This window comes from Mesoplodon densirostris, chromosome 7 (genome assembly GCF_025265405.1).
Source record: "Mesoplodon densirostris isolate mMesDen1 chromosome 7, mMesDen1 primary haplotype, whole genome shotgun sequence".
Lineage (NCBI taxonomy): Eukaryota > Metazoa > Chordata > Mammalia > Artiodactyla > Ziphiidae > Mesoplodon > Mesoplodon densirostris.
The window spans coordinates 30358094-30383699 of NC_082667.1; the positions used below are offsets into that span (position 1 = coordinate 30358094).

A 25606-nucleotide genomic window follows, 5' to 3' on the forward strand; every position below is an offset into this window, starting at 1 on the left:
AAACTGATATCTGATGCTTAGAAATCTCACTTAATATAATTAAAAAATATATACTGTATGCTCAGACAAATGTGCCTTGGCTTTGAGAATTCTTTAGATACTCATCAAAATCCGTATTTAGCATTCTAGCATACTTTTTAAGTAGTCTCTTTGTAGCAAGAAACTACTTCCATTTTTTAATGTCTCCCTAAAAGAGAGAAGAAAAGTTAGAGGAAACCAAAAAACATACAGTAAGGACTATGGAAATGTTGATTTTGTCTATATTCACTACTAGTGTTCTGTCTACACCTGGATGTCTCTCTTGGCATTTCCTGTGTAATTTCATTAGGACTTTCCTTTGCAGTCACTACAAGTGGGAATGTTATTTATCACCTCTGAATCCCTTGTATTATTGTATGACTAAGTATTTGTGCAAATGCTAACCTCTTCAATATACCACCAAAAAGCAATATTATAAAACATGGACATTATAATAAAAACCATGTCACATTTGTACTGAGCTTTTTATTGTTTTCTTCCTCCCTTTTAATTATTCAAGTAATGCAAGAATAGATTCTTTATGTAAAAAATTAAAACAAATTCCAGCAATAGGAAAAAAAGCAAAGGTCCTGAATTCTTTTATCCTCTTAATTCCTTCCCCAGAACTGCCCCTGCAGTTGTTTTGTTATATATTTCTCTAGACCTTTTCCTTTATTTTACAAAAACAAAACAAACACATAAATGCACATACAATCTTAAATATACTAAAAGCTTATTTTCTTTAATAGAGAAATAGAATCCAACTAGACATATTACTCTGTAATTTACTATTTTTACTTCCTAATATGACTTAGGATCTTTTTATATCACTACACATAACATCTACCCTATTCTTGGAGCTATACAATACAGATACACCAGAGTCTGTATCACTATTCATGAATTGATGAATTAGATTATTTCCATTTTTTCCTATTAGTGAAAGTCCATGCATATGACTAATTGTGAGCATATGTATAATTTTACAAGTGAGGCACACTGGAATGTAATTGCTGGATCAAAGACAATACTCATTTTTATTGTGGATAGGCATTATCATATTGGCCTTCCAAAAGGGCTGTACACACTTACATCTATTCCCCACATATTAGCCAACATTTGATATTGGTAATCATTTTTTAAATCTTATATTTGCTTTACTTTACATTTTCCTAAGTAATACTGATGTTGAAATTATTTCTATATGTTTTTTAGTCAATTACTTCTCCTGTGAGATGTTTGATCATAGGCTTTTGGAATATTTAGGTATTTCCCTGACTTTTATTATTAAAATTTGTTTTAAGGAAATTTTTTGTTCTGTAATCTGGATAGCTATACTATGTTTTAATTTATTTTGGCAAATATTTTCCCAGTGTACCACTTGTCTTTCATTATTTTTTATACTTTAGAAGATGTCTGATTTGTGAAGCAAAATTATCTTTCTTTATGCAGTTTACAAATTCCTTAGGAAGGTCTTTATTCCAAGATTATAGCCATACTTCTCTGCATTTTCTGAACAATTTTTAATGAAGTATAACATATAGACAAAAAAATTGAATAAGTCATTAAGTATACAGTTCAATAAATGATCACAAAATGAACATGACCATGTATCCACAAGCAAAGTTGTATCTTTGATAAACTAAGTTATTAATTCTACTTGTTTATCTATAGATTCTTTGGGGACATTTTAATGTGTATAATCAGGTTTATGAATGAGTAGTCTTATTCATTCCTTTCCAGTCAGTGTATCTTTTACTTATTTTCTTGCCTTATTTCACTAGCAAGTTTATGCAGTACATGTGGAATATGAATGATAACAATGGGCATCTCCTTTCTCCTGCCTGAATTTAGGGGATACATTTTCAATATCATTTCATTAAATAAGATATTTGCTGAAAGATACTCAATATTAGATGGAGAAGTTTCCTTTTACGGTTAGTTTTCTTTCTTTCTTTTCTTTTCTTTTTTTTTTTTGCGGTACATGGGCCTGTCACTGTTGTGGCCTCTCCCGTTGTGGAGCACAGGCTCCAGACGCACAGGCTCAGCGGCCATGGCTCACAGACCTAGCCTCTCTGCGGCATGTGGGATCTTTCCAGACCGGGACACGAACCCATGTCCCCTGCATTGGCAGGCGGACTCTCAACCACTGCGCCACCAGGGAAGCCCCAGTTTTCTATTTTTTAAAGTGTAAATTGATGACTTTTTGCTTGAGTGCTTCTTTTGAATCTTTTGAAATTATTATTACTTTTTCCTTTGTGCTATTAATGTGCCATCCCTTATATTAATTCTCAAACATTAAATCAAACTTGCATCCATGGAATCAATCCAACTTTGTCATAATATAGTATTCCTCCAAACTTTAAAAGATACATTTCACTGGAATCCTCAAATATTTTGTTTAGAATTTTTTTATGTTTTTGTGTTTGAGGTGGATTATGATATCCTTTCTTGCAATGTTTTGTCAGGTTTTATATCAATATTATGCTGGCCTTATGAAATGACTCAGAAATTCATCTCAATTTTTTTATTTTCAGAAAGAGTTTATAAATATATGATTGTTTTTCTAAACTGGCCAAGCTATCTAAGTTTGGAATTTTATTTGTAGCAAGGTTTTAAATTACAGATTCAATTTCTTTAGCAGATAATAGTAATATTCAGATATTCTCTTTCTTCTTATGTCAGTTTTAGCAGGTTTTATTCTATCAGACATATGTTCATTTCCTATAAATTTTTAAAATTATGTTCATAAAATGGTTTATAATATCTTTCTTTTATTTTCTGTGTGATCTGTAATGTTATCTTTTTTCTCATTTTTGATATATTTGTAACAGGTCTTTATTTGATTAGACTTACCAGGAGGTTAACCATTTTATTATATCATTTTTCAAAGAACCACCTTTTAGTTTATTGATTCTCTTAAACATTTTATCTCTATTTCATTAATTTCTATTCTTAATAATTTTTTTCTCATCTTCTTCCATTGGTTTAATTTTATGTGCATTTTTTTTAGGTTGATGTAAGATCCGAACATGTTATTCCATTGTATTATCTAGAAGTTAATTCTTTAATTTCCAAACATTTGTAGATCTTGCTATTATGTATAATGTAGTCACACTGTGTTAAGTCCTTGGATTTTACTATGATTTCAACCCCAAGAAAGCTGCTGAGAATTGTTTCATGGTCCAGAATATGACCAATTACAGTAAATTCTATATGTGCTCTTAAAGGAATGTATATTCTGCAGATGTTGGAAACAATGCTTATGTATGTCAATAAGGTCAAATTTGTTCATTGTGTTCACATCCCCTATAAACTTAATTTTTCCCCATATTTCATTTAATACTATGAAAGCCTGTGGACATTTCACTCTGTGATTATAGATTTTAGTTCTGTAAATTTTTGCTGTATATATATTTGCAGCTGTTTTCAGGTACACACAAAGTTAAATATTAAATCTACTTTTCCTAATATTTGTACATTTATATCTGTATTATTTTGGTTGACATTTTCATCGTATGTCTTTGCTGTTTACTTTTATTTCAATTTCTATTTACTCATATTTAAGATTTTATTTTTTAAAACAATATATAGGGTTTTAAGAATTCAAACAAACTTTGTCTTCTATTGGAGTATTTAACTCATTTACATGTGAATAATCATCTACACACACGTGCATACATACTTAAATCTACCATCTTACTATTTATGTGTATCATCTTTTTTCTGTCCTAATTTGCCTTTTTTTTTTTTTTTTTTTTTTACAGTACGCGGGCCTCTCACTGTTGTGGCCTCTCCCATTGTGGAGCACAGGCTCAGCAGCCATGGCTCATGGGCCTAGCTGCTCCGCGGCATGTGGGATCTTCCTGGACCGGGGCACGAACCCGTGTCCCCTGCATCGGCAGGCGGACTCCCAACCACTGTGCCACCAGCGTAGCCCCTAATTTGCCTTTTTTAAGATTATGTAAGTAATTTTTCTTCAAATACTTTCTAGTTTACAGAAATTCATTTCTTTCTATTCCCCTCTCCAAAGGGATGGCTATTTGATGTTACAATTTATTTCTCAATTGTACTGAAATGTCACTTATGCAATAAAATAAAACCTCATGTTCACAAAGACCTGTTTCTGAACTATTTATTCATTACATAGAACTATACATCAATTCTTGAGCCAGTACTACTACTTTAATTAGTTAATTTTTTTATAGTTTTATACACATATATAACAAATGTATTAGGATTGACATATCTCTCTATATTGGCCAAAAAGTTCGTTTGGGTTTTTCCATAACATTGTATGGAAGAACCCAAACGAACTTTTTGGCCTACCCAATATCTATCCATCCATCCACCCACCATCAGTCGAGATTTTTATCCATTTGTTCAAACAGGTAGAAGGCTACTGTAATCTGGGAGACTTTTAGAAGTCAAGTCTATCACTTAGGGAAAGTTTTCTTGAATAAATTGTTAGTTAATATCTTCCCTTCTTATTTTCACTTTTCTCATTTTAGAACTATTCTCAATTAAGTATTTCATCCCCTAAATTGATTGTCTCCTTTTGTTATATTATCTCTTATTTCTAATTATCCAACACTGCCCCAGTCAGGGTCGCAGAGGGAAATAAGTATCAGATTAGAATAATTCAAAGAGTTAATACAGAAAATGTTTACCATGAATAGTGCAGCACCCTGGAATAGTAAGGGTCAAACTATTACCACTTTTAGGCCCGAGGGAACAAAGAGGGGGTGGTTATTGAAATTCTTAAGACAAGTATGTGTAAAGAATGCAGCTTTCAGGAGGAGCAATCTTTAGTTCAAGGTCCAAGCTATACAAGACTGCCTCACTATCCTCCTTTCTTGAATTTCTTGCTTGGCTTTGCATTGGCCACACACACATCTTAAAGGAGGGGGCCGAGGGATCCCACTGAAGTTGTGCATACAGATTTGTTTCCTGAGGTAGAGACTACGCTGGAGAAATACCTGGAGGAACAAATGGTAGAAAACTGGCACAACTAATTTGTTTCAGAATTTTACTGTATTCCATTTTCTAGTGTTGCTGAGAAATCTGATGCTGTTCTAATTCCTCATCTTTTGTATGCAACTGGCTTTTCTTCTCTCTTTAGGTTTTTCTTTGCCATTTTTATGTATTTGACCTTCCAGATTGGTTTTCAAATATTCTTGGTAGTTTCATGAAAATCCTTTAAAGATTATGAGTAGAATTGCACTGTAAATGTTGATTGGAAAAAACTGACATCTTTATGATACAGGAGATTTCCATGTTGAAGCACAGCACACTATTCCTTTTTTAAAAAAATATACTCCAGTGTATTCTCTCTTAGATAAGAGAATTTCCTCTACATGATATGTGGTTTTATCCTGGAAATAATCTTGAATATGCTCATAAATGAGTTTGTGCTTTCTTTTTAATAGGTCTTCTACTACTTTAAAAACATCTTCTCAGTTTATTGATACAATTAGATTTTCTTTAACTAAAAATTGATTCTACTTATTCTTATATCAGCTCTTCCTAGAAAACTGTCCATTTCATCTGATTATTAAATTTAATGATTTAAAGTTTTACACTGTATTTATTATAAGTATTTTTTTCTTAGTTGTTTATCAATAATTTCCCTTGTTTTCTGTAGTAGACTTGTCAACTTTTTAGCTAATTTGTCACTGTTAAAATAAAAACAGTTTTATTGATCAAATCTATTGTGTTATCACTTTACTCTTTTAATTAAAATAATTAAAAATTTCTATTTAACCTTTACAAAGTCCACCTTTATAAGTATTTTGGAGTTATTTTATTGTTCTCCCATCCCTAGTTTCTTGATTTAAATGCTTATTTCATTTTTTTAAATTAAATATTTATTTCTAACAAAGGCATTTATGGCTATAATTTTTCCTCTATTTATTTTGATCTCTTCCCAGATATTTAAAATGCTCTGTCCTCATTGTTACTCATTTCTAAATATTTTTTCATTTCAGTTTCATTTATTTGTTGGCTTACTTAAAAGGTCTTTTTCTTTTTGTTTATTTTTTGCTATTTTAAAACTCAACTATACATTTTATTCAGATTCCATGAGTATTTCTATTAATACTCTTTTAGGACATATTACTAGATCCCACATTAAATTTAGTTGTCTCCTTAGTCTCCTCCAATCTGTGACAATTCCTTGGTCTTTCCTTGTCTTTCACAATCCTGACAACTGAGGGTTTGCTCAGTTATTCTGAGGAATATCTCTCAATCTGAGGAGTCGTTTGAAAGTTTTTCATTATTAGACTGAAGTTACGCATTTTTGGAAAGGTAACATAAAAGTGATATTTTTTCTCCAGTTCATAGCAGGGGCCACAAAATGTCAATATGTCATTTTACTAGCGATGGTAACATTGATCACTTCATTAAGGTGCTGTCTGTCAGGTTTCTCTACTATAAAACTACTCTTTTTCCTTTTGTAATTAATAGATATCCTGAGGGAGATACTTTGAGTCTATACAAATATTTTATCTCTCCTCACACTTACGCTCCCTAATTTTACATTCCTTTGGTAGAACTTGCCTGATAATTATTACTATAAAGTTCTAATGAGATTTTCCATTTCCCTCATTCTACCTCCATTTTTTTTTTTTTTTTTTTTTGTGGTACGTGGGCCTCTCAACTGTTGTGGCCTCTCGTGTTGTGGAGCACAGGCTCCAGATGCGCAGGCTCAGCAGCCATGGCCAGGCCGCTCTGTGGTATGTGGGATCTTCCCAGACCAGGGCACGAACCTGTGTCCCCTGCCATCAACAGGCAGACTCTCAGTCACTGAGCCACCAGGGAAGCCCTCTACCTCCATTTTTTAATCGTATTTCATATTTAAGATAGCTGTCCCTTACCCCCCAATTATATTTAGTCAATTATTTATGTACATCAGCACAAAACCATGGATTTTTTTTAATATTCTATGGGTTATAATCCAATATTCCTATTGTTAACTTTATTTCTCCAATTCTTTCAGCTTAGCCATTGGGAAAGATAGATCTTTGGCCATTGAGAGAGCTTTCTGACTTGTTCTATAACAATATCCAAAGGGGAAAAAACGTATCTAAATAGCTTTGAGGAAAATTTTTATTATACCTAAAATTTTATGCCATTCCATAATCATTAGTATGTGAGATAAAAGGAAAATATTTGCTATAAAGTCCTCAAAATATATATCATCTAAGGTCATTTTCTAAGAACTGAAATAATGAGTTTGTCAGGGCTGTTGGTCCAGAATACCAGTAAGCACTGAATAAGTTAACATGATAAAAGGAGTAAGTAATATAAATAATCATTTACAAGGTAGTAGTAATGTGTACTTGAAAGAAAAAAATAATCTGTGTAGTTGCAAACCTGTAAGACAGAATAGGTTTGCCTGGGAACAAATAACTGAAAAATGCCTGGAGGAGGAAATCAAGATGGCTGAGTAAGAGGACCTGGAGCTCACCTCTCCCCATGAACACATCAAAAATACATCTATAGTGGAACAATTCTCACTAAAACTAACTGGAAACTGGTAGAAAGACTCCAGTAAAACCAAGGCTGTAAGAAAGATACACACATAATCAGGTAGGAAGGGAAGAAAAGTGATCAGGTCAGGACCTGTGTCCCTGGGAGGAGACTCAGAGTAAAAGGGAGGTTACATGGGCAGACACACACCCTGGGGAGTGAGCAGGTTGAGAGGAGACAAGCCCCCCTTGGCAGGTTGGAGGACAGCTGGGACAAACAGAAGGACTGGACTCCACTTGCAAGGAATGCATTTACTGGCTATCCCCTGAGGCAGGACAAAGACAAATCTGCTCTAGTGGGTGCCAGGTTCCCAGAGACTGCCCCACTGCACGCCCCAGCCCAAGCCAAGTGAAACTCCAGCCCCACTCACTCCACACTGCAGCATGGCACTAGATCTGGGGTGGCCATGACCAGGGAAAAGACTAGACCTATGGGAAACAGATGCAACCTGGTCCTAGGGAGGAGCCTGGGTGGGGTGGCAGTAGCTATTGCTGGTGCTTACTCAAGCAGTGCCTCAGAAGCTAACTAGATTTCTGACAATAGCCGCTCCATCACACCTCACCCACCCCCCCATAAATGCAGAGAGATCACAAGGGCCCTGCCTGCTCTGCAGAGCAGTTCCACAACAAGGTGGGAGTCACGGAGGATGGTGAGAGTGATGAGCTGTGAGAGACAAATGGGACTTGCTCATGAGGCAAGGTGGAGAGGTCTACCCTAGCAGCTGCCAATTTCCTGTGACAGCTTTGCTATGCACCCCTGAGCCAAGCGAACACTCTGGCCCCATTCATCCATGCCATCACACAGAAATGGGTCTAGAGCACCTACGACCAGAAAAAAGACTCAACCATGTGACAGAGAGGTAACTGGGTTGGTCCCAGGGTGGAGCCTGGATGGGGCAAGAGCAGCCATTGTTGGCACTTAACTCAAGCAGTACCTCAGAAACCACCCAGATCTCTGATGGCAGCTGCTCCACCACAACTAACATTCTGATACACACTGAGGGTCCATGTCCCACCAGCCCTGTGGAGTGTTCTACAATAGGGCAGTGGCAGCAGTGGCAGGGGGCAGTGATCAGCTGTAAGAGATATAGAGGACTTGCACACAAGGTTGCATCTGAATGGAGCTGCAGACACCTGCTGCACAGGCAGCACACTGAACCTCTATCTGCACATGGGCCCCACTTGCTTCAGCACTCCCCTCCCCTGGGGCAGAGGTCCCAGTGTGGGGAGAGGGAGAGACTCACTTAAAGGGAATAGAGCCAGCTCAGGATGACCCTCAAGATTTCTGCTCAAGAAACTTGGGATAGACCCTGCTCCTGACAGGGTAGTAATAGCCACTGAGTAGAGACAAAGTCCCACCTCACACTGGGTGACAGCTCTAGCCCCTCCATCTACAGAGTGACCCACTACCAAGGTGATAGCAGCCAGCACACCTTGAGGAAAGATGTGACTTTTATCCATGTCAAATCCAGTTCTCTCACCAAAGGCACTGGGCACACAGGGTCTGTATAGTAATGCTCCCACAAAAGAACAAGGTTAACTGTTTCACCTAAATTCACAGAGGCTGAAAAAGTTAAGCAAAAAGAAAAGGCAAAGGAACTACTCTCAATTAAAAGAGCAAGAGAAAATAATGAAACAGAAAAAAACAATTTACCAGATGAAGAATTCAAAATATTAGTAATAAAAATGTTAACTGAGTTAGGGAAAAGAATTGCTCTAAACAGTAAACATTTTAACAAGGAGATATAAAACATAAAAATGACCCAATCAGAAATGAATAATTCAATAGCTGAAATTTTAAAAATATACTGCAAAGAATGAATAACAGACTAAGTGATACAGAAGAACTCATATGTGATCTGGAAGAGAGAATAACGGAAATCATCCAATCAAAGCAGCAAAAAGAAAAACAAATTTTAAAAAAATGAAAGCAATTTGAGAGATCTGTGGAATAACTTAAGCATTCCAACATTTGCTATTATAGGGATTCCAGAAGAAGAAGAGAGAGAGAAGGGGATCAAAAATGTATTTGAGGGGCCTCCCTGGTGGCGCAAGTGGTTGAGAGTCCGCCTGCCGATGCAGGGGATACGGGTTCGTGCCCCGGTCTGGGAGGATCCCATATGCCGCGGAGCGGCTGGGCCCGTGAGCCATGGCCGCTGAGCCTGCGCGTCCGTAGCCTGTGCTCCGCAACGGGGGAGGCCACAACAGTGAGAGGCCCGCATACCGCAAAAAAAAAAAAAAAAAAAAAAAAAAAATGTATTTGAGGAAATTATGGCTGAAGAATTCCCAAACCTGAAGAAAGAAACAGATATTCAGGTACTGGAAGCACAGGGGGTCCCAAACAAAATGAATTCAAACAGACCCACACCAAGACACATCATAATTAAAATGGCAAAAATTAAAGAGAGAATTCTAAAGGCTGCATGAGGAAAACAAAAAGTCATATACAAAGGAACCCCCTAAGGCTATCAACTGATTTCTTTGCAGAAATTTTGCAGCCAGAAGAGTGACATAATATGTTCAAAGTGCTGAAAGGGAAAAGCCTGCAACCTATGACACTCTACCCAGGAAGAATATCATTTAAAATAGAAGGAAAGATAAAGAACTTCTCAGGTAAGCAAAAACTAAGAGTTCATCAATAATAAACTTACCTTAAAAGAAATGTTAAAGGGTTTTCTCTAGGTGGGAAAGAAGTAAGAATCTGTAAGAAAGAGAAAATTCCACTAGGAAAAGCAAGTATATAGTAAGGATTGATGATCAACCACTTAGATAAATCAGTACATAGATTAAAAGACAAAAAAATTATAAAAGCAACTATAACAACAATAAACAGCTAAGGGATGAGCATGAAGATGTAAAGTATGATATCAAAAACACAAAATGGGGACTTCCCTGGTGCTGCAGTGTTTAAGAATCTGCCTGCCAATGCAGGGGACATGGGTTTGATCCCTGGTCCAGGAAGATCCCACATGCCATGGAGCAACTAAGCCCATGGGCCACAACTACTGAGCCCTCATGCCACAACTACTGAAGCCCATGAGCCTAGAGGCCGTGCTCTGCAGTAAGAGAAGCCACTGAAATGAGAAGCCCGTGCACTGCAATGAAGAGTAGCCCCTGCTCACCGCAACTAGAGAAAGCCTGCGCGCAGAAACAAAGACCCAACACAGCCATAAATAAATAAATAAACCACAAAATGAAGGGGAGAGGAGTAAAAAATGTAGGTTTTTCAGAATGATGACTAGTTTAAAACAAGTAGATAAAATTATAGGTCAATGTATATGAACCCCATGGCAACCACAAATCAAAAACTTACAGTAAATACACAAAAACTAAAAAGAAAGAGCACAAGCCTACTACTAAAGAAAATCATCAAGCCACAATGGAAGAAACAAAAAGTAGAAGAAATGGACTGAGAACTATGAAAACAACCAGGAAAAAAAAGTAATACAATGGCAACAAGTACATACTTATCAATAATTATTTTAAGTATCAATGGACTAAATGCTCTGATCAAAAGACACAGGGAGGCTAACTGGATAAAAAAAAAAAAAAAAAGACCCTTCAATATTCTGCAAAAGGAAGGATAAAAATCACATGGTCATCTCAATAAATGCAGAAAAAGCATTTGACAGAATTCAACATCCATTCTTGATAAAAACTCTCATCGAAGTGGGTAGAGAACATTATCTCAACATAATAAAGAACGTTTATGACAAATGCACAGCTAACATCATACTCAATGGTGAAATTCAGGAACAAGACAAGGATGCCCACTCTCACCACTTCTATTTATTTGGAAGTCCTAGCCACAACAATCAAACAAGAAAAACATGGCACCCAAATTGGAAAGGAAAAAGTAAAACTGTCACTATTTGCAGATGACATGATACTTTAAAGTCTCCACCCAAAAAACTATTAGAACTAATAAATGGATTCAGCAAAGTTTCAGGGTACAAGATTAATATACAGAAACCAGTTTCTTTTCTATACACTAATAATGAACTATTGAAAAGAGAAAGTAAAAAAAAAAAAATCCTGTTTAAAAATCACATCAAAAAGAATAAAATACCTAGGAATAAACTTAACCAAGGAGGTAAAAGACCTGTACTCTGAAAAAATAAAACATTGATGAAGGAAACTAAAGATGATACAAAGAAATAGAAAGATATCTTGTCCTCTTAGATTAGAATAATTAATATTGTTAAAATGGCCATATTACCCAAAGCAATCTATAAATTTAATGCAATCCCTATAAAAATACCCATGATGGTTTTCACAGAACAAATAATCCTAAAATTCATATGGAACCGCAAAAGACTCTGAATTGCCAAAGCAATTTGAGAAAAAAAGAACAAAGCTGGAGACATAATCCTTCCAGTCTTCAGACTACACCGTAAAGCTACAATAATCAAAAGCACATGGTATTGGCACAAAACAAACACATAGATCAATGGGACAAAATAGAGAGCCCAGAAATAAATCCATGTACTTACAGTCAATTAATCTGCAACAAAATAGGCAAGAATATACAATGAAGAAAAGATAATTTCTTCAATAAGTGGTTCTGGGAAAACTGGACAGCTTCATGTAAAATAATGAAATTAGAACTGTTCCTCACCCCTTATATAAAATAAACTCAAAATGAATTAAAGTCCTAAATGTAGGGCTTGAAACCATAACACTCCTAGAAGAGAACACAGGCAGAACACTCTTTGACATAAATCATAACAGTATTTTTTTTGCATCTGTCTCCTAAGACGAAATAAAAGCAAACGTTTAAAAATGGGACTTAATTAAGCTTAAAAGCTTTTGCATAACAAAGGAAATCATCAACAAAATGAAAATATAACCTGTGGAATGGAAGAAAATATTTGCAAATGATATGATCGACAGGAGTTAATATCCAAAATATATAAACAGCTCATATAACTCAATATCAAAAAAACAAGCAACTCAATCAAAAAAACGGGCAGAAGATCTGAATAGACATTTTCCAAAGAATACATACAGATAGCTAACAGGCATATGAAAAGATGCTCAACATTGCTAATTAACAGAAAAAATGTAAATCAAATCAGCAGTGAAATATCACCTTACACCTGTCAGAATGGCTATCATCAAAAAGGCTACAAATAACAAATGTTGGAGAGGATGTGAAGAAAAGCGGACATTCATACACTGTTGGTAGGAATGTAAATTGGTGTAGCCACTTTGGAAAACAGTATGGAGGTTCCTCAAAAAACTAAAAATAGAACTACCAATGACCCAGGAATTCCACTCCTGGGTATGTATTTGGAAAAAAAGAAACCACTAATTCAAAAAGATACATGCATCCCAAGGTTCGTAGCAGCACTATGTAGAATAGTCAAGATAAAGAAGTAACCCAAGTGCCCATCAACAGATAACTGAATAAAGAGGATGTGGTATACATATATATATATATATGTGTATGTATATATATATATATAGACACACACACATACACACACATACACACAATGGACTATTACTCAGCCACAAGAAAGAATGAAATTCTTCTATTTGCAGCAACATAGATGGATCTAGAGAATATTATGCTTAGTGAAACAAGTCAGACAGTGAAAGACAAATACTGTATGATATCACTTTTATGTGGAATATAAAAAATAATACAAACAAATGTATATGCCAAACAGAAACAGACTCACAGATATAGAAAACGAAGTGGTGGTTACCAAAGGGGAGAGGGAAGAGGGGATGAGCAAATTAAGGGTATGGGATTAAGAGATACAAACTAGTATGTATAAAATAGATAAGCCTCAGGGATACATTGTATAGCAAAGAGAATTGAAGGCATTATCTTGTAATGACTTTTAATGAAGTATGATATGTAAAAGTACGGAAGCACAATACTATACACCTGAAACTAACATTATAAATCAACTATACTTCAATAAAGAAATGCTAAATTTCCCATTTTTAAATACTGAGAAGTCAAAAGCTACTGTTTTGTGTCTAATCTGAAGTTAGATGAATTTAATCATAACGATGTTAATTGTAACATAAGGGTTGCCACCAGCACAATTAAAAACAGACTTTACCACCCCAACTTCCAAAGTATATTTTTTAAAAATTAAGAAACTAAAGAAAGGAAATAGAATCAATGTAAAACAAAAGGCAAAAAACAAAAGGGCAGAAGAACATGAAATAAGCAGATTTCTAATAAACATAAACAGCAATTTCCACCACTATAAAGCATGATTTCTTGAAGTAGACCAAAATACTATATCTTGCTTTCCTACTTACACAGTTCTAAAAGAAAATAAAACTAGTCAAAAAAAAAGTATTCCTAAATGTGCATTAGACAATAAGATGGAAACAAAAATTCAATAGATAAATCAGAATGTAATGCAAAGGGAAGATGACAATCATTTTAAATTGATACAAGCTATATCCAAAGTAAAGACATGATTAATAAATATCTATATGCAAAATTAAAATAAAGCATTTTAAGATATAAAGCAAAAAATGTATTAGAGATGTAAATGACATTAATGGACATTTATGAAACCATTATCTGTATATAATAGAGAAAATACTCAAGTATATAAAGTATACATAACAGCCACACTTCTCAAAATCAACCTTTAACAGAAGTTCCCAGTGTGTTATACTGATATCAACCCTCTAGAAGAAATGTCATTATGTCACTTGTGGCTTTATTTATTCTTCATTGGAACATGTTGCTCCAGTTTAAGTTATTGAATAAAATGCATAAAGGATAAGAATGATATGATTGATAAAATAGAATTAATAGATGAAACCTAACACATACAGATTTATTCTCCTAAGTATTCATGGAATACTTGAAAAACGCATCACGTATGTAAAGGAAAATCCTCAGTAACTTCCACACAGATATAGGTGCTCTACCCAATAATAGTGAAGTATATTCCCTGCTGACCCTTGTACACAGTTTATTGTTTTTGATATCTCTGTGGAATATCTTCCAATGGGAACTTCTAGAATTGACTGCCACTAGCAGAGTACTACAGTGTCAGCTTCTACTGTTCTCTCTTTCACTTGCACAAATACTAGCCTCGCACAAAGTTTTTCTGATATTCCAAATTGTGTTCATTGCTAAGAATGCAAATACCTCCTTTAAATTTTGAAGCTGTTTTGACTTGGGGTTTTGCATATGTGAGGCATGTTTGGATGATAAAAATACATGAAATTCATAAAGAAATTTAGAGTGGTGAGACAAATGGCCATTAAAGCATTACCATTTATAAGTGAAGTTAGAAGTGAGGAATCTGCTAGAAGAGAGACAGCATCAACATGAACTTCATTCGTTATCAAGGAACTGGACATAAAAATGATACATTAATATGTAATCTCATGAAAGAAAACTGTAAATTGGTACTTTTATGCTTTGTTCATATAAGAAAGTGATATAAGTTTTTGGAATGAAATACAGAAATACCTATTAAATTTAAAATATGCATACCTTTTTGACCTAACATTTCTGCTACATTCTTTATAAACACCCCACAATTGCAAAGAATTTTTCATTAATCATCCATAATAATGGTGAAAAGTGGAAAGAACCTAAACATTCTTAAATTGAGAAACTAAATAACAATGTTAGATCCATAAATGGATTATGATGTTACTATTAAAAACAATGAAAAGTTCCATATGTGTTGGCAGTGAAGCTATCCAAGATATTATTACAAGGTGAAAAATAAAAACAGATGAAAACAAAAACCCACAAGCACTATAGGAACACAGTTAATACTGTATCATTTTGTTAAAATAGAGCAAATATAGTATATAAACATGTATATTTAAAAGGTGGAATAGTATACAAAAACTATTGACAATGTATATTTTAGAGAGGGAATGGTAAATGGAAACTAGTATTTCTGTAATGTGATTTAGTGTAGCTTTGTGTTACTTTTTTAATCAATAAGAATATGAAAATTACTTTGAAAGAAAGATCAAAAGAAGTTAAGGCTCTACAGTAGGGAAAATAAGATGACGGTGGTAATATTGTTCTTAAGAGTATATAATAAGAATTAGTCTTACCAGAGTCAGAGTCATGAAGTCTTCATTTGGTAGATAATGAAAAAAACTTAAATGCTAAATTAAAAAAAAATTAAAAACCCTCCCCAGGTTCTCTATATGCCTGATTCCTTTATATTCTATAGATGTTGGCTTAGGTACCACCTAAGAATTTTTCCCTGACCATCCTAGTTAACTTAGGTACCATGATATACTCTCTATCCCAGGAGCTGTTTTATTTCCTTTATCATAATCTGTAGGACTTTTTGTTTATGTATTTTTTTCCAGTCTATCTGTTCCTATTTAGAATAGAAGTTTCGGTAAGGTGGGGACATAGTTTATCTTTTTCATCTTTGTGTCTCTAAAGGGTAGTGCTTCTTGCAATGTACAAAATAAGCACTAAATATTACAATAAAAGAATGTATAGATGGGTGGTCAAGTGTTAAGGTGAAAGACATATGAGGATTTAATTGAATATGGTGAAACCTTGGTAATGGCACCATGCTGAACCCAGTTGGTCACACTAAAAACCTAGCACTTCTGCTTGATTCCTTTCTATTCCTGCCCTTGAAAGTCCAATCCATCAGTAACCTTCTAACCTCAATACATCCCAAATCTCACTTCTTCTCTGTCTCACTATCACTGACATTGATGCTACCATCAATTCATGGCCAAATTACTTCTAGGCCCTACTAATTCTTTTTTCTTGCATAAATCCTTCCAAAGTCTTTGATATGAATAAAACCCAAACTCTTGACCACAGTCAAGAAGGCCTTGTACAAATCTAATTCTGTCTATGCCTCCAAGATCCTCATCAACTTGCATTCTCTTCTATATCCACACCAAGTTCCAAGCGCCCTGGCCTTTCAGAATGAAGTGTCTGGTGCAGGGGCCTTACAATTATTGCTCACACCTTGTTTACCCTCCTCATATTCCTCCTTATGCTAACATTTTCTCATGGATCTCTAAAGAATTACCTCCTGTCACATTCACTCTCTAGCCTTTACCTAAGTTTATTTTCTATACTGAATTTATTAATATATGAAATTATTTCTTTATTGGTTAACTTGTCTTGGGTTACCAGATATGAAGTTCCTCAAGGTGAGGAACTTTTTCTTTCTTGTTCATCACCACATTCCTATAATCTAGATGATTTCTTGCTACAACTAGACAATATTTGTTCAAAGAATAATGAAATGAAATTCTTTGGATGGGAATATTTCTACCACTTTAAAAGTTACCATATTTCCAGTCATGTGTATTTTTTTCTTAGTTCCCTAACCAGGGATCAAACCCAGGCCCTGGTGGCAGTGAAAGCGAAGAGTCCTAACCACTGGACCGCTAGGGAATTTCCTAAAGCTCATCTCTTAAGAAAGTCTTCTCTTTTTTCTTAAACTAATAATTGCATCCTTCTTCATCTCCTCTTCCAACTGCTCCTTTGTTGGGAAAGCTTTCTCTCACCTTCCTAATTAGGTCTATTACACACTCTTAAAGCATCACATAACTTTCCATATAGTACTTACCTGAGTCTTGATTTACCTAGTTTTTAAAAATAAGTTTTTCCCATGCCTATGTCCTTCACTAGATTTTAACTCTATGAAGACAGAGATAATATCTATTTTAGTTTACCATTTAATCCAAAGTGATTATCTCAACATCTGGCATATCTTAGGCACTCAAAACATTTCTTCAAAAATTAAATCACCCCAAGTGGCATTCCTCATTGTCTAGCATAAAATATATAAATATGCTTTTAGTAGTATAGATCTACACCTTAGGATTAAACTATCAATCAACAGCATGAAGCATACACATAGTTATTTAATTGGTTGGTCTTTGGGTTCTTTATTTTTCTCGAAAGTAAAACTCTGGGAACATAAATCTGATTAACTGAAAGCCTCTTTTAATTGAATTCTATGTAAGTAAGGTTATTATTTCATGCAACCAAAGCTCATGGATTTACAAAAAGGATGAATTAGCTTTTTTCCTTCCATGTTGAATTCAATTCCTCTTCTTGAAGTATGTAATGAGCACCATTATTGCACTTTATAAGAAATCTTTCATTCAGTTAACTAATGAAGAACCTCCCCTTCCTATCCCCTGTACATACCATTCCAGTCATCAAAATTTGCTTCTATAAGTATGCAAAATGCTTTTATAAATGAATTTCAACAATTGACACATATCTTTTTTGGTCCTCTTATATCCTAGCCATTGGAATGTATTCTGTATATACAAAATATAGTCTTTTATAAATGTAGCACTGGGAAAGGACAGTTGGTTAAACATTTTTCCATTTAGCCTTCATCTCACATTTGATGATTCATTTTCAGCAGTGTCAGCATTGAATATAGGAACATAAGTTAAGTTCTCTCAAAAGGTTGAGCATTTTGTCATTTCCTGAAAGACTGAAGAAAACCAAACCCAGCTAGCCACACTCACTTTCTAGGTTGATAATATTTTTACTTGTACCTGAGTCTTCAAAACCAACTGAGAACTCAGAGAAATCAAAATATTTAAAGAAATTAAAGATCCATTATCATTTGGGCCTCTCACTGTTGTGGCCTCTTCTGCTGCGGAGCACAGGCTCCGGACGCGCAGGCTCAGTGGCCATGGTTCACGGGCCCAGCCGCTCTGCGGCATGTGGGATCTTCCCGGACTGGGGCAGGAACCCGTGTCCCCTGCATCGGCAGGCGGACTCTCAACCACTGCGCCACCAGGGGAGCCCCGATCCATTATCATTTTAAGTTGCTGAAGGACTTTAAGTTTTAAAAAAATTTTCAATCCAGAAAGGGCTTACTCATCTCTTACAAGCATTTCTTTGGTCTATCCTAGGAAATAAAGTCAATTGAAAATACAAAAATAGTTTGTTTTATAGGTATAAGCTCTTGTGTATTGTAGCATTGTGTATAGTAGAAATAAGTGATTAAATCTAATTGTTCAAAGACTTTGGAAATGGCAAGATACTCACGTAACTAGAGGAAGCTGTGAGGCATATCCTGAAATCTTGAATATAGAGTCTCTATTTTTCATATCAAAACAGGAATATATAAAGTCAGCTTAAAGGGAGTGTTTATTCTAAGACAAAAAGTTAATTTGAAACTGAATCTGAAGATTTTATACCAACAAACACACACACACACACACACACACCCCTACATATACAGACATGTCCGTATGTATATGTGTGTTCATCTTAGCAAGGAAAGGGGAGAAAAACATTACAGTTAAAAATGCAAGCAGAGGAAAAAAAAGGCAGAGAAATAAATTTCTGTGATTTCTACACATATCTAATAAATGCCAAGTCCAGAGCTTGGTACTGAAGTCACAGTGGAAAATAAGAGAGATAATGGTCCTTGACCTCATGTAGCTCACTGCACATGTCTTTACCCCATCAACCTTCCCTTTAAATATGTACCTACTTCACAGAAAAATGTGCATGGAATCGTTCAGTTACAACTGAGACAAGTGCCCCAAAGAAGGCCTGGCTGCTAAGAGGATTTATATATTAGTCAAATTTGACTAATCTGTATTTCAGAGGATGTTTTCTGAGAAAAGTGAAATTCAGAGGTACAGTGAATGATAAATGGTAGTTGAACTGACAAATGGGGTGGAAACATTGGGTAAAACAGTATCCTTTGTCAACAGAATGGCATCTTCAAAGGTCATGATGTTGCAAGGGGTTTGCTGAGTTATAGGAACTGAAAAAAGGTAGAGCGTGTGGATCATCATACGAAGCAAGGTAGGAGCGGTAGGAAATTAGAGGAGTGCTTAGGAACAAAAAAATAGATGTTATATATTAATCTAAGAGTGATGGGTTTAAACAAAGAAATGACAGCTTCCTTGGTTGACAATACTCAAATCTGGTCCGTTGAGCAGGCATATTCCATGAGACCACCATTACCATTCCATAGCTAACTCCAATGGCTTGGAATCCATGAGGATCAAAATAAATAATCCATGTAAAGTGCATACACTGTCCTTAATACATAATATTTACTCAATAAACAATAGCAACCAGAGAAATAATTGCATACATTGTGGCAGATTGGGCTTCCTGGGAAGCCCTGAGTTGGAGATTAACATGCAAGAAGTTTATTTGAGGTCCTCAGGATCCACACCTGGGGAGGGTAAGGGACAGGAAGGAAGCAGAGTTGGGCAGAGAGAAGTTGATTCATCTTCAGCAAGTGTTGCAGCTGTCCCCACAGGGAAGCTGGGAAAGCCCTCCAGAGTTAGCTCTCCCTGCATCAAGGAGTCTGGAACTCTGGCCTCAGGGACCAACCAGTCATGAGATACTGGCTGTTCCATCAGAGGCAGCTCTCTCTAGCCTAGGGCGATTTCTGGAGAGGGTTCGCAGTTAAGAGCTGTCAGCAGTCATACTCCCAGCAACTGGGGGCATAATTCCTTCAGTCCTGAAGAGGGGCCAGTGTGGCTCACAACAGTATCCTTTACATTGGTTGAAAAGAAAGACAATATGCCTGTCGTTTCTCTTTTCTCTGGATTCCCCTCCAAATTCAGTCGTCTCACGAAGGACATTTCCCACAATTTAAAAAAAGATGCCTTGTCACAATTTCACTTCATTTTCCTCCCTATTCATAACAACTATTTTTTCTTCTTTATTCCTTCCTTGTATATGTTTCTGGACTTGGTTTGCTACCATAATTTACACACAATGCAGAGATTATGTGTCCTTTTCAAAAATGTGTTTTTCTTAATAGCTTCTCACCCTTTTAACCAACTTGACAAACAGCCTCAGGATATTAAAAATGATACATTGTCACTTGGAGAGAAATATTTAAAATGTAATTTGAATAGGTAGTTAAGCATGTTTCCCTGAAGGTGTTATCATTTGATAATTTGATATTTTAATATCAAATGTAAGTCCTTGACATGGCCTGCCCTTTCCTGAGGAGACACATAAAAATAACATGTGTATCTGAACAATTTCCTAGCTGAAGCAGGTTTTATTTTGTGCCCCCAATTATAATTATCTTCACTGCATTGTAAAGAATGTGTTGTACAACAAATTCTCTATTAACAGTCACAATGTGTACAAATTATCTTCATCCCAGAACATCTCAAGGGGCCAGGCCGTTTGTATATGATAACAGCTCATTGAGATTCAAATTATGGAAAATTAAAAGAAATGAATAGGAAAAATACTGCTATTTTACCATCAGTTTTTAAAAGGTATGTGTTGCAATTCAAATGTAAAGTAGGCTCTTTGAAAGAATCTAGTCAGATGAAGAAGGGGGGGTGGGGGAAGAGGAGAAGGAGGAGGGAAGGAATAATACCAAGGGAAGTGTGAGTAGAAGTATCCTGATTTTTTGTCAAAGAAAAGAGAATTAGTGAATTAGAAAAATAAATAAAGACCCTTTAATGCTATTAATAATAATTAACAATTGGATAAATAAGATTTAAATTTTAAAAAATACATGAATAAACTGTAATACTTTTAGTATTCTAAAATTTAATTTTTAATGAACTACAAATTTTAAATACTGACACTAAAGTCTTTGCAGGTGAGGAAATCAACTCTTGATATTTAAGACACTGAGCTTCTAAGGTCCCCCTCCCTCATAAGAAACACATTAATTTCAATTTCCTTCTCAATTAACAAGGCCTTTATTTTTACACTAAATTTAAAGGTTAGAGTAAAATGACTGGATTTCACATATAACTAAGAAAGGATATGTAAATCAGATAAGTAACACTGAGAAGTTACATGATGAGCTAAAGGCTATGTGAGTGGGAAAATTCCAATATGGGAAACAGAGAAATGTGGAGGAATGCTTACTAGTATTGGGCCAATCACTTTTCAGGGCCCAGGGAATACAGTAATAAGATTTTCAAAAAATGAGCATGACATGAGAATGAGGCTAATGAGAAGTGGCAATACAGACAAACAGGTCTCTAAGTGTACTTTTTTTTTACAAGGTGGAAAAACAAACAGCAGATAAATGACATGTCTTTCAGTGCTCAGGAAAATGAAGAGAGATGTTTTGGGAGGAAAATTATGTATGAGGCAAGATTCTTTCATTCGTAAGAGATAGGAAAACCTTCCATCTCCACACGTTTAAACAAAAACAGGCCTTTAATATATTACGTAGCTCAAGATTCTTAGAAATAAGTGGCTTTAGGAGCAGCTGAATCCAGGTACTCAAAAGTCCTTATCAAGACTAAGACTTGTTCTTTTCATCTCTTGGCTATGCTTTGCTCTGTGTGGGCTTCCTTCTTAGCTTCAAACTTCCTCTTGCTGGCAAAATATAGATGTCAAGGCTTTTAATGTGCATTATACTCTCTTGGCAACTGCATGAGAAAGAACATTGCTTCTCTGTTCTTTTTATCAGAAGCCCCCAGTACTAGCTCTAAATGGACCAACTTGGATTAGTGTTCATCCCTAGGCAGAGGGAAGCCATTCCTGTGTGCAATGTTCATCCGGATCCCATAAACTGAGAGAATGGGAAAGTAGTACTTTCTCAAGGAAAAATCAGGGTGCAATAATCAGAAAATGGGACCAAAAGAGTATCTGTTTACTACCAAAGGGAAGAATAAAATAATTAAATCTGAATTCGGTGAAGCCTATTTGGGAAGAAAGGGAGGTAAACATTAAGTACCACCTTTCCTAGCGTTGACTCTATTCACTTTCACTCGGAAAAACTAGACCCAGATTTTTAGACTGGAAGAAGTGTGCCTAGAAACTATTTCTTCTCTTTTTTTCTTTCTTTTCTAACCAATCTGCAGATAAGTCTTGTAGATAATGAATGCTGATACTTTGTATTTTGTATTTGATGCTTTAGTTGATTGTACCGAAATTTTAAACTTCCAAGCAATGACACTGAGTGGCATTATACTTGCCTCCACCTATAAGCTGTGGAGCACGGGAAGCAAGCAGAGAGGTAAAGGAGGTTACAATGAAAGCAGCTCTTTTGCCCCTTTCCTGTTTGCCCATTTCTGTTCCCCTCTAACCTTAAAAGGACCTAATTAAGGAATGTGATCACTAAGCAATTGAAACTAACTCACGACTCTCCTGAATGCACACCATGCCTTGTCTAACCTGTTGATTCTTTTCCTAGATAAAAAGAAGACTAGCTCTCTTCCCCCAGTAGCCCCCCTAAGCAATCTTGCAGGCAGATCACTCAGGCAACATAACATCTGAAGAGAAAGCCAGTCTGCGCTCAATGGAGAGGCAGAACCCAACCTCCTGCCTTGATGATTCACTGAGATTCTTTCCCCTCCCCCCGCATTTTTCCCTTTAAAAACTGTCATGACTGAGGAGAATCTTTGGAGCTGGTCTCTGGACACAGTCCACCATCTCCCCAGATAGCCAGCTTTTCTGATTAAAGCACCTTTCTTTTCTATGGACATTTGCCTCTAGAAATATTGGCATGTGAGCAGTGAGCAGCTGAACCCACGTTCGGTGGTTACAAGATACAAAGAGCATAATAATGAGAGGCAACTGCCTGAACTCCAGGCCACCTGAAAGGATAAGGGAAGAAAAGGAAGAAACAAAAAACAAAAACAAAAGCACACAGTCTAATGTGCAAAAGAAAGTCACCATAGTCCTTTCTTATGATAACTTTAATTAATGGCTTTGTGGGGTTGTAATTTTATTTTTTCCCAGTTAGCTCTCTAATATGAATTTAATTTGATAAACAAAGTGTCCTACACAATGAAATACTTCTGTTACTGAGATGTCTATGAGGCACCTAGCCTAGACGGAGACAGACAATGTCTCCCCCCACTAACTTGATAAGGCTTGTTGACTTGATGCTATGTAAGGCAAAAATGTGTGATTCAGTTATGAAAAACATGAAAAAAATTTAAAAACAATAGTATCTTAAGGAGTAATAATAAATAGGAACTGTTAATGAAAAGGAATTTATTATAATTATTGACCATATCTTAATTTGTATGAATATAGGTGCCTCTAAGGTAAAGTTTCACTTGACAAGCTCAGTTAGAGTGACTTTCATAAGGGCATGGAAGAATATATTTGTCTAAACTGTATCTGGCATAATCAAATGATTAAATTGGATGTGAAAGAGAAAGGAAAAAAGTACACAGATAAACCTGTGAGACTGATTGCTATTATGGAGGACTGCAGGTCTGACATGAGAACAAAGTGTAGGTGGTGCCCAGTGATTCACTCATGAAACCAGCTGAGAGCGAGCAGGGAATAACATTTATAACCCTAGATGCACGGATGCCAATTTCCAGAGCAAGGGTAATAAAGTAAACTTGAAATTTTGACACGTAATGATTTCTTTTATGAACTAATAAAATTATATACATATATTCATATATTTTTATATATACATAATTTTTTGTGTTGAGAATGATCTTCAGATTGAAAAAAAAGCATAACGAACATTATTGGTAAGAGGAACTTCCCATTATGTGTAGTTGGATGAATTATAGGAAAGCACCTGTTGAGTTAAATGAGGCTACATTTCAGGCTACTAAAAAACCTGTGTTTGAAATTATTGTGCTATTTTCGATGGTCTTGGTGCCACAAGGCTGCAAATAAACAGTGGTTCTTATTTTTTAAAAAGGACAGTTATTAGCCACATACAAAATTTAGACCTTAAAGCCTCAGGTGAATCTCAAGCACAATTTGATAATTATTAAAGAAATGGGGCTCTCTGCTCTTCCCTCTTTGACAGACAGTTGCATCTTCTTGTGCAATACCAGCCACATCCCTGAGACAGTCATGAAGGTCAGAGTAAATTGATTTGTCCACATTGGATGCCTGGTCACCAGGATGCTTTTAACTCTGGCAAAATGGATATTGCACATCAATGACCCCTTTGCTGACCTCAGCTACATGGTCTACATGCTCCAGTATGATTCCACCCATAGCAAGTTATGCTACAATCAGGCTGAGAATGGGAAGCTTGTCATCGATGGAAGGCCCATCTTCATCTTCTAGGAGCAAGCTTCCACCCACATCAAATGGGGTGATGCTGGTGCTAAATATGTTGTAGAATCCACTGATGTCTTCACTAACTTGGACAAGGTTGGAGCTTATGAAAGGATGGCAAAAGGGTCATCCTCATCTCTGTCCCTTCTGCTGATGTCCGCATGTTTGGGTATAAATCATGAGAAGTATGACAATAACCTCAAGATTGTCAGCAATGCCGCCTCTACCACCAACTGCTTGTGTCCTCTGGGCAAGGTCATCCATGATGACTTTGGCATCATGGAGGGACTCATGGCCACGGTCTATGCCATCATTGCCACCCAGAAGGTCGTAGATGGCTCCTCTGGGAAGCTGTGGTATTATGGCTGTGGGGCTGCCCAGAAGACCATCATCCCTGCTTCTATGGACACTGCTAAGGCTATGGGCAAGGTCACACCTGAGCTGCATTGGAAGCTCACTGGCATGGCCTCCTAGATCCCAGATCCCAGCTCCAATGAGTCAAGAATCTAACCTGTGGTCTGGAGAAAGCCACCAAATGTGATGACATTGAGAAAGAAACAGGCAATAGAGGGCCCCCTAAAGGGCATCCTGGGTTACATTGAGGACAGGCTGCCTCCTATGACTCTAACAGTGATACTCCCACTTTCACCTTTGAGGCTGGGCTCGCATTGCCCTCAGTGACTGCTTTGTCAAACACATTTCCTGTTATGACAATGGGTTTGGCTACAGCAAAAGGGTGGTGGGCTTTATGGTCCATATGGCTTCCAAGGAGTAAGAGATCCCTGGACCACCAGCCTCAGTGAAAACAAGATAAGGAAGAAAGAAGCCCTCAGTTCCTAAGGAGTCCTTGCCCCAACTTAATCCCCCAACACACTGAGAATATCCCATCCTCAACAGTTTCCATCCCAGAGCTCCTGAAGAAGAGGGAGAGGATTAGGGAGCCCTACCTGGTCATGTATCATCAATAAAGAACAATGTGCACAGTCAAAAAGGAAAGGAAAAAAAAACAAGAGAGATCGTCTGTGAACATTAGAAATGAAAGTGGAGATCCGCAGGAGCTAGGAGGAGTTAATAAAGGATGAGTCAGGTCAGA

At 36.2% G+C, this 25606-nt stretch overlaps 1 pseudogene; it reads left to right on the forward strand.

The window, feature by feature from the left end:
• The first annotated feature begins 24384 nt into the window (after positions 1–24384).
• Positions 24385–25288, forward strand: LOC132493418 (glyceraldehyde-3-phosphate dehydrogenase-like; annotated as a pseudogene).
• Positions 25289–25606: the final 318 nt, after the last annotated feature.